Genomic DNA, 11,352 nt, shown 5'->3' on the forward strand with positions numbered 1-11,352 from the left:
TTTATATGGATTCCTTGTGCCCCTTTTATCATCTTTGATCATCTTTTTCTTTCTCAGGTGAAGTTTTATAACTTCTTGTACCATTTGTCAATCATGACAAAATGGGAGACAATGTGTGTTCTTTTTTAAGATTCTACATGTTAGAGGGAGAAATTCATGCCTTTGTAAGGGGGAGTTGTGTTTCACCTTGTTGGGGGGAGTGTTTATCTTCTTTGTTGTTTTAGGAGGCTTCTTGTACATTGGTCTTGTGACCATTTTTATATACATTGTGCTTATCTCTGATATATATATGTGATGATGTATGTCTTTTTCACCTACCTTTACATGTGTTGTTTCTTTTATCTCTTTATACACATGTTTCTATATGTACGCAATCTTTATTTCTGTTTCACACATGATGCCTTGATGAGTTTTGTTTGAGTGTTTCAGAAAGACAGCTTGTGAAAGTTTACCGTGCCATGAATTCCCTTCTTGCAAAGTTTTTCAAGAGTTTGTAGTAGGGTTAGATTTGTTTTGTAATCTAACAAATGGTTATGAGTCTAGTGATTTAAGACTTTTCTCATGATTCATTTGTTTGTTGTGATTTTGTCACAGATTGCCAAAGAGGAAAATTGTTAGGGACATATTTTATGTAATTGGCTAATCATTTGACAAAATGCACTTTATTTGTAATTGGGTAGATCTAGGATGTGTTTAGTATTTTAAGAAACATGTTATTCAAGCCAAGTATTAAAGTCATGAAGATTGGACCAAGAAATAAGTGAAGAAAAGTTGTTCATTAAAACTCGATAGGTACCTCGACAGAAACAGTATCTATCAATATTTAAGAACGAAGCTCGACAGAAGCTTAATCTGTCGAGATCTATGAAATCAAAACTTCTAGATCTGATTTTTGGCCCTAGCTGACATGTATGTGTAGGATTTCTTTTCTCACAACCCTAGACATATATAAGGCTTATTTTAAAGTCCATCATATATGAAGAACACATGCAAAAAGTGACTTAGTGCCTTATTCTCTTTGCAATAAGTTACTGCGTCTTTGTGCCTTAGGGTTTTGTAACCAAGTACTTCTTGATCTTCATTGTTGATGAAGTGAAAAACTTTGCAGCCAACAACATCTTCTTCAAGTTGCTGGAGTCAGTCACGTACTGGGATTCGTACAAAGAAGTTAGTCATGTATTGGGATCTGTGCATCATTGGTGGCGTTCATATACTAGAGAGTTCAGAGGTTCTGAAGTGGTAGAGAGTTTCTGCTGTAAGTTCATTTATGGGGTTTGTAGAGTCTAGGAACAAAAGTTTTGTACCAGATCTAAAACTTCTCTTTACTATATAGAGAATTGTTTTTCATGAAGGTTTTCCCTTAGGTTTTTTACTGTGAAACTAGTTTGTTTAATTGGTTTTCTTGGGTCATCATATCTTGTCTTATTTACTATTCTGCTGTGCATGATTTTGACATGATATTGATGTTTGTTTGTTATAACAGGGTTTATTTATTATAAATCTAATTAATAACTTGGGTTTAAAACTTGTTAATCCTATCAACCGGGGTTTAAATTTCCCAACAATTTGGTTGACACTGATAGGAGCAAAGCCCAGGATTAGTATACATATCGGTTAAAATTAAGCAACTAATGATTATCATCAGACTTCATTTTTTTACTTGTAATGATTACAATTTATAAACATTCTTATATATATCATGTACAAGAACGTGGATGGTAATGAAATCATCCACGTTGTTGTCCATGTTGAAAAAAAGGAGAGGTACATGATGAAAGCTATGGCTTCCAACCAGTCATAAAATCATGGAATCATCATCATAATCGGGGTGGGGTCAATTTGAATATAAAAAAAAACACAGGCTTTTAACAAGGCTAAATATTCTTTCACTTACTTTTACTATTTTATACACATTCACAATAAATGCGAGAATATATAAGTTTTAACACATAAAAATAACTATAAGAAGCCAATTTTAGATGTAAAATAATGGAGCAAGACAATCAAAACCCATTTTAAAAAATGGGTGATACTCATATTATAAGTACAGGTAATAACTGAATTGTATAGATTTAATAAGCATAAGTTGTTAAGAGCCTCGTAGCTATCAAATTATATATATATATATATATTCACTTACCTCTACTATTTTATATACATATTCACAATAGATGCGAGAATATCTACAGTTTGACATATAAAAATAGATATAAGATAAGAGATGTGAAATAATTGAGGTAAGAAAATCAAAACTCATTTTCAAAATAGATGCGACAATATCTACATTTTAACATATAAAAATAGATATAAGAAAAGAGATGTTGAAAATGGGTTTTGATTCTTTTACCTCAAATATTTCACATCTCTTTTCTTATATCTATTTCTATATGTTAAAATGTAGACATTCTCACATCTATTGTGGATATGTATGTAAAATAGTGGAGGTAAGTGAAAGAATATATGTATAAATGAGTTTGTTATTATTATTATTATTTTTTTTATGAACAAAAAATTTCATTAAGCATCAAGCAATATAAGAGTTTAGTACAGCAACTCAAACAGCAACTTTCAACTCAATAAACACTACCCATCAACCATATTATTATTGGTCTTAATAATAGAAACATAGAAAGCCTGTTTTCTATAGAGTTACATAATAATTTTCTAGCACTTTTTAACTCTATTCTTTACTTCCATGGGCGGAACTGCCCCCCCCCCCAAAAAAAAAAAAAATTATATATATACGTATATTAATTTTAGCAATTTTTTTTATTATAAAATTACATCTTATTTCCCTTTAACAATATCATTGATTATTTTAAGAGTAATACTATACTCACAAATTTTTTTATAATATTTTTACAAACTTTTTTGGTAGCAAATTCTTATTGGTTCGCATATGGGCACATACTCACATTATTTTTTTTACTTACCAGTAACCACTTATTACATAAATAATTTATAAAAAACTTGCAGCTCTAGCATTTTCCTCATTTTAGTAACCATAAAAATATTTATAGATCTAAAATCTAAAACAAAATATACAAGCCAAAAAAAAAAAAAAAGCTCAACAATAAAATTTACGAGTAAAAGTAAAAACAAAATTAAGCTCAATTAACTAATTTTATCCAAAATAAATAACCTTGTCCTTTAAAAAAAAAATTCTACAAAAAAATAATTTTGTTCTTACTTACCAAAAAAAAAAAAAAAAAATCTCAACTACTAAGTAGCAAAATCAGAGATTGAAATCTCAACAGTAAAATTGTCCCCCTAACTCAAAGTTCTGGCTCTGTCCCTGTAATTATTTCCCAATGTATCATTTTTATGATGCCATCATCAGACATGATTTTGCCCTAATGTTTAATGACTCAACGCATTCCTTTGTTGCCAAATGTAATATACTGCAGAGACCACAAAGATAGCCTACAGAGCAATGATTTCAAGCTAGCTTCCACCTTTTAATTTAGATTCACCCCATAACATGATTTCATTTCATTGGTATAATCAAACATTTTCATATTCTTCTTGGAAAAGAGCAATCAAAGGATAAATTCTCCTTACTTTCTGTTCTCAACATGCACAACATGTACACATTGAGTATCCACAAAAAATACCCCAATCCATCATAGTGTGTTTGTGTGTTTCTCTCTCTCTCTCTCTCTCTCTCTCTCTCTCCTTTAATTTTATTTTTCTAGATATATGAATTAATCACCATCAAGATTCATGATCGGGGTGGGGTCAATTTGGATGCACCATAGTCCATGTACTTGTACTTATATATATGTTACTATTATTTTCTTGTTTGCTTCCTTTTGTTTTGGTTAGTCTGTGCATTACTTTAAATCTGAGGTCCTCTGCGGTCTGCCATGCACCTAGCATTAGCGATGGCAACAGTGCAAGTTGAGCCAGATCGTAGAGCAATGTTTGGTAGAAGTTTTTATTTTTTGGTCTTAAAAATTTAGTGTAAGTTTGATTTTGATTCTTCAAATTTAAAAATGTTTAGATTTGGTCTCCTCCATTTATTTTTATGTAATAAAACTGATGTTGAGGGGCACCCTAATTTTTTATGGACTAAAAACAAACCGATGATATATTTAAGGGACTATAATAGGATTAACCCCATATTTTAAGGGTCAAAAAGTTGAACCAAAGGGAACAAAATGAAAGCAACTACAAATTTGAGGGACAAAAAATTTTTTGCCTATAAAATTTCTTTGAAGGAGTAAAATCAAACTTGTCCCAAATTTTATCCCAAATTTTAGTGATCAAAAATATAATTTGCCCATTTAAAAAAAAAAAAAAAATCATGGCTCATAAAGTATTTGAGCAAAATATTTGGGTTTCAGTCCCTTTTATTTTAACTCTCAAGAACCCTGGAGTTTAGTAATACCCAATTTTTTGACTGCAGAAAACCTATAAGTTTGAATCCTTCTTCTCCCACTTACGATGAAATTCATTTTATTAATTCATTTCATTCTACTAAATTCCCAAACAGGATAAGGATTTATCCAAATCCGTTCATTTCCCAGCCCCTTCCCAAATGGATCGTTAAATAATACCATGAATTTTCTCTATAAATGACCTCAAGTACAATTAAAGCTCGTCATTTGTGCTCACTAGATTCTTTATTTCCATTCAGGTTTAGAATATATATATTTTGGAAAGTCAGAAAACCTATAGTTGAGGAGTACCTTAATTAATTATTTTTTGTTGTTGAGAAAGTACCTTAATTTATTCGAACAAGTAAGGGAAGGCATATTTTATTCTTATCCGGAAGGATTATGTTCGTTTCATTTATGTAGCTTTCTTGATCATTTTGTTGATTTATGTTCTAGTTGTACGTAGAAAAAGAACATTCTCTGGCATGCACTTTTATAAAAGTTGCTATTACCGTCATGCTCTGGTATCGCCTCATTCTTATGTTATATATTCTGTTTCGATCTTCATTTAAATCTTAAATGACCAGATCTTCTGTTTAATAATAATAATAATAAGGAATTGATGTTTTAGAGTCTTTAATTGGATTATTCCATCTCTTATATATGAGGCACCCGTAAATCCCATACAATGACAGTGTGGTAGATGAAACTTGAAATATTCAAATTTATGAAATGTTTTTCAAGTCTATTTAATCCACCAATAGGGTGTCTCCGAATGGATATTCCACATTAGATATTAATGTTAAGATTAAATGATAATATGATATTAATTGGTCCAAATTAATTATTTTAAACTTATTCAAAAAAATTTATTATAAACATTTTAAGTCAAATAATGTCCCAATTCATGTTAGGTTATTTTAATAAAAAAATCATAATGTGTTGTACAAAAACTTTCTACGTAAAATTTTCAATAAAATTTGTTTTAATAAATTTGATAATTACAGTGAATGAAAGGGGGATTTAATATTCTCATTAGAAATATTAGGGGGTCAATTAAGCTATATATAAAGCTCTTAAATTTTTGACTTCATTATATTTCATATGTTAAACTTTCTTTACAATCATTTTAGTTACATATGATGTCTTAGTAAGGAGAGTTAGGTTTTCTTTTCTCTTAGTAGTCTGGATGGAGTCTATGCCACTAGAATTTTTATTCAAAATTTTTTTGTTGTTGCTGATTTTCCTTCTTAATTTAATAATACCGGGGTTGATTCTCAAAAAAAAGAAAAAAAAAAAAAAGGCTATGAAGGGAAATTATGCAGTACTATTGTTGAAGGGTAAAAGTATCCTCTCATTTGTATTATTTAATTTTTTTTTTTCCTCTAATTGATTGAGATAAAAAGATTCTGAATTTCACAAGTTTCAAATCACAAGATTAATATCTATCTAAAACTTTATATGGATTTTTTTTTTTGGGAACTATTATATGCTTTTTAAGTGGAATAATTCGATTTTGAAGTATTTATATTTATGATGTGATGTGAATTGGTATAATGCATAAGTGCACTTGGGAAAGAGAGAGACACTGATAGAGGAAAGGTGATAGACTGATAGTTGAGAGACTTGAAGGGCAATCTGTAGTTATTGTTATTTGCAAAGGAAAAATTCCCTATAAGTTATTTGGTTTTGATTCTTTTTTTCTGTGACAGGACGTATCATTATAGAACTTTGTTTTTTACCTTTGATTGATCATTGACATATGCATTTTTGATTTGATTGAGAGAAACCACAAAAATTATATAACAAAATAGTTGTAAATTGATGCGATATATTGTTAAGTAACAAATTCAGCTTGGTTGAGCATCCATGCATATAATTGCAGCTATGCAAATGCATAGGTTATAAACTGATAATAGTATGATTCCAAAAAGCTGAAGCTTTTTTTAACACCTGTTAACCCAATATAGACAAGGATGCCGAAACGTTAGTCTTTGCTAATAAGACAAAGAATGATGTTATATGTCACAAATAATCTAATGTTATATCTCTATCGAGACTTTGATATAGTTTGTGCCTCACATGATATATATTCACTTTTAACTCTTGTATTTCTTTTAAGATAACAATAAGTCAAGGAGGAAATATTCTGTTAAGGGCCTTGTATTTGTACAAGGATATCCAGAATTTAGATTCTCACTCCCCATTGTTATTACTAAGGTTGACAATTAAAATTAATACCCAAATGAGTTATTAATTTTACCTGACCCTTGAATCAAATGAGGTAGGGACAAGGGTGTTGGTTAAAATTAATATATACCCAAATTAAGGCCATAACAGGTCCAGGGAAGGGGAGAGTGCAAACCTCGCCCAATATATACCTGACCTGCATACACCCTTAAATTAATATATTTAAATGATATTGTTATCTTAACATTTCTAATTATAACCCTTAACTCTATGAAAATATTTTTTAATATATAAATTATTTTAAGTTTGAAGAAATAGTATTGTTGTAATTGATTTTATTCTTTTAATTTTCTATTCTCTTAGCTATTTAAACAGAGGGGGGAGGGGGGGGGGTGGGGGGGGGGGCTGAGGATGGGGCAACAACCACCCCCTTTGATATGGGGACAAGGGCAGGGAGTATACTTATCCCATTACCATCCCTAGTTATAATTATTGTATTAAAAAAGAAAAAAAAAGAAAAAAAAAAAGAAAAGAGGGAAGATCCTCGAACTAGATAATGCCACTATGTCATGATACTATTTCTATTATTAATTGACATTGCAGTTGGACAAAAAATAAAGTATAAGAAAGAAGGAATTGTTTTTTTTTTTTTTTTTTTTAATTGAAACCGAATTCTAAAGTGAAAACTCATCATTATCTGCTACAAATAGAAAAGATTTATTCAGAAACTTACCTACCAATTAGGCCCACCCCAATTTATTTACTCAACTCCTAATAACAAAAAAAATATAATCTTAAAATTATAAAATAACATAAAGTAGAGGAAATAGATGCACATATCAACTCAGCTTAATTATTGCACCTAAAAATTATAAATAATGAGTTGTGACATCATTAATAGAACAATTGTAGGGAGTCATTTTTAGCACTTTAAAAGTACAAAGATGAGTATTCATTTTAAGAGAGTCAATACCATATCGGAGATTATACCAGTTTGGCTAGTGGTACGATGTATTTCAAATACCGGTCAATATCGATGTACCGTTTCAAATTTACCACTATTTTTTACTATTTTATATAATATACAAAGTTATATTTCTAATAACTTAATATATCACTTTAACAACTTTTTATATTTTTTATGAAGTTGTCAACATAAATATATAAAAGTGAAAACTATTAGATAATCTAACACCCACCAAACTCAATAAATACTAGTCCCACGTGTCAAAATACTGTGACACCAATTCAAAATATCACCTGATGCTTTTAGAAAATGAAAAGCAAGTGTACTCTTTTGGCCAAGTTTACTCAGCATTTACATTGAAAAAGCTAAAGGGAAGTCCAGGGAAGAGTACTTGTGGGTTTGGATCTACGGCAGCGTTTTCTTGTTTGTGTTTTCTCTCTCTCTCTCTCTCTCTCTCTCTCCATTTTTTTTTTTTTTTTTGCATTTGTTTTTGCTTTTAGAGACAAAATGCAATGTTCATATACGGTGCGTGCACTATTCACACACTGTAACAGTATTGTTTACGCACTGTTCATGAAACCCACACCTACTTTATTCAAGAAAAAAAATATTAAAAATAGGTCACACGGTACTATTCACATATTTAAAAATTATTTTGCTACAGTGTCTTCAGTTTTTAATTTTTAGTTAAATAAGTTGTATCCAAACGGACTCTAAGTGTAGAGAACGAAGTTACAAAACAGAAGAAGCAAATTAGTCATTGTTGAGTCCTTAAAGAAGAAGATGGTAAAAGAAAAATGTGAACAATAATGAAGTCGAAGTCTTGAAGAAGAGGTAATTCTAACTTCATTTTGCAAAGCTATTATGCATTTTTCTTTCATTTTTTCTCTCTTTCTATTGGGCTTTTTAGCTTACTCAGATTTGTGGAAAATTATTAGGTACTTCTAGAGTACCATAAATGCGTATTCACCCCTCACAAAAATGATGAGTTTTACCATAAATTTAATTAGTAGGATCCACCATTCATATGAGAGGAGGAAATATTCATTTATGGTACTTCAGGCGTACACAATAATGTGGGTAGGATGAATACAAATTTTTCTATCCACAATTCACACACTTCCCTTATTTCTTTTATTAATGTAAGTAATCAAAACTTAAAACAAAAATCAAGGACATAATATGTTGCTTTTCTTGGATGACATTCTGTAATTGGTGAACACTAGTAATAATAAGATACTCAATAATATGGGAATATTATTTTTTTATGACTCATATTCTATATATGTGGTTATTAATTTCCTTATTTGCGGTTTAATAGTTGTAATTATGGGTTTTGGCATTAAAAAACTAATAATGACTAGTGTTGTATAATAACATGAGTTCTACACTTTCTGCACACGAGATGGAATGGAATGTGTGGCTCTAATGAATTTCTGAGACGGTCTCTCTCAGCTAGTAGAAGAAGACGCGCATCAAATGATTCGAATCCATCATAAATCATTTTCGATTTTAAAGTTTCAACGACAAGTAAATATCACCACTGAAATATTTGACCAAAACGATACGATTGCCCTAAAAAAAAAAAAAACCTAAATAAAACAAAAATACGTGTGAATAAAGAAAAATAGGCTGCGACAATGATCAATGCATTTATTTTCATGTAAAGTTCTTTTTTTTTTTTTTTTTTTTTTTTTTTTTTTTTTTTTCCTATATCCTTTTCTCTTTGCTCTTCAACCTCTGTATTACATACAAGAGTATAAATATACACATACCAGGTAACTTTTCCTATCAATTCATTGAAGCAGCCAACCAATTGAATTCAAGAAGCAAACCACAATTAATAATTTTGGGGGGAAAAAAGGAAAGTAGAAAAGAAAACACCATTATGCAGCACCATTACACAAACAAGAAAAAAGTACACCCCACCAAAGAAATTTCAAGTGCAAGAGAACAAAAACTCAGAAAGTTCAAAAGGTCAAAACCATTAGTGTAGCTGAAACACATGCAGTAAACTCCAATGTAGCTGTCCGCTAGTGAAAAGGAGTTACAATTTAAATTCAGAAAAGTTACTTTACAACCAAAAAAAGCAACCAAAAAAAAAAAAAAAAACAAAGAATGAGTAACTAATTCAGAGAAGTTCAAGGAATCAAAGCTATCTAGCAGAGCTGAAACACGCTCTAAGGAACTTCTCCAAATGGTGTGAATCATTGATGACAACCAAGTCTATTAGTCTCAAAATTTTGGTGTGAAATATGGAAGCTTTGTGATGTAAAACATATTAAAAGTTCGTGATAGTAGAGAACGTACCTTTGTTGGTCTAAGAACAACTGCTTTTTCTTTCTCTTAGCCAGTAGTTCAGACAGTGCTCTGGTGGAAACTGAAAATGGTCCTACAAAATAACCCAATTCAACACCATTATAACAGGTTCTAATGGCCTTCATTAACAAAATTCCACGAGAAACAGACATAGGACCATGTAGAAACAGTACCAACATTTAAAAATAAAAATAAAAAACCAAATAAAGAAACATGACGTCCAATACGACATAAAAAATTATGACTTGAGTTCCGCATGTGCGAATGTGTCAAAGAATAATATATAAAAACAAAAATCACAGATACAGAAGAAGTATTCAAAACGACTTAAACAACTGAACCGCATCAAGATAAGAGTAATATACTTATTAAAATCCTTTATGTAATACAAAAACAAGAACCAATTCAACTTTATTAAAAAATTAGACATCCCAAGAGATTATTAAAAATTAAAATTCTGATTTGTGACCCACATGGGGAATAAAAACAAAACAAAACCATATTCAAACGCGTCAAAGAATCTCAGATATAGAGGAAGGATCAAAACTTCAAAATCAAACTTAAACAACTGAACAATCCTAGGCTCAAAAGCTGTATATTTTATTAAAAAAATGTAAACTGACCAAGGATCGCAAAATGCAATCAATGTTTCTGTCTTTTCGTAAACCCGAATGAGTCAATTATTATGAGATCTTGCTGTTTTCTCTGCTTTTGCTATATATCAACGTCAGAAGTAGTGGTGTGTTTGCAGTACATGCAATTATTTTATTGAAAAACAAGGCTGGCGTTTCATTTCAATGAGAATAGGTAGGTCCTGTGTGGCTAATTTGGCTTAAGCTATGTCTGTGTCTCTGAGAAACAAATGAGAAAGAGAGAGAGACTCAATGTTTGACGAAAGATATGACGATGGGAACAATATATTTAGTGAGGTCGTTGGAGTAGGAGACGTAATCGGACTCTAAATGTCGTCATGGCTCACGTCTCACCTTGGATGTATCATGTGTCTCTGAGCAGAATGAGAAAATCTAAACCACAAACTTTTGTTGCCACAACTTTGGTTCAACTTGTTAGCCGTGGGTTTATGTAAAAGTCCGCAGTCTATCACATAAAGTGAATTATTAGATAAAGCCTTGGTTCTAAAATTAGTGAATTATTAGAACGAAAATCCTTAAAAAATGTTTAATTCTAAATTGGTCTAGAGCGCCTATCTTCCTCTAACATATTATGTGTCATGTTTAGTTTTAGTCATATCACTGTTTTAATAAAATAGCTCAGCTTTTGAAGCAAACAAGATCATCACCACAAGTTATCAAATAAAACATAGTTTTTTTTTTTTTTGAGTTAATAGTTTAAGTAACACCTATTTCAGCGTGTGCATCAACAAACTCATTTGCTTCCTTGATGAAGATGTGTTAGATTGTTAAGTTTGGGAAAAGTCTTAAGAAGGCTCTCCAATCATCAAGAAGGGTTACATAATCAAATGGTAAGTACTAGTGT

At 30.6% G+C, this 11,352-nt stretch overlaps 1 long non-coding RNA gene across 1 annotated transcript; it reads right to left on the reverse strand.

Annotated features, from left to right (window-relative positions):
- Positions 1 to 9,243: 9,243 nt before the first annotated feature.
- On the reverse strand, positions 9,244 to 10,937 carry LOC136063427 (uncharacterized). The gene is made up of 3 exons (XR_010625081.1): positions 10,479 to 10,937; positions 9,847 to 9,928; positions 9,244 to 9,276 (listed from the first exon to the last, which is right to left on the reverse strand). It is a non-coding gene; the product is annotated as an uncharacterized LOC136063427 (long non-coding RNA).
- Between the last annotated feature and the right edge of the window lie 415 nt (positions 10,938 to 11,352).

This window comes from Quercus suber, unplaced genomic scaffold, assembly GCF_002906115.3.
Source record: "Quercus suber isolate HL8 unplaced genomic scaffold, Cork oak 2.0 scaffold_525, whole genome shotgun sequence".
NCBI lineage: Eukaryota > Viridiplantae > Streptophyta > Magnoliopsida > Fagales > Fagaceae > Quercus > Quercus suber.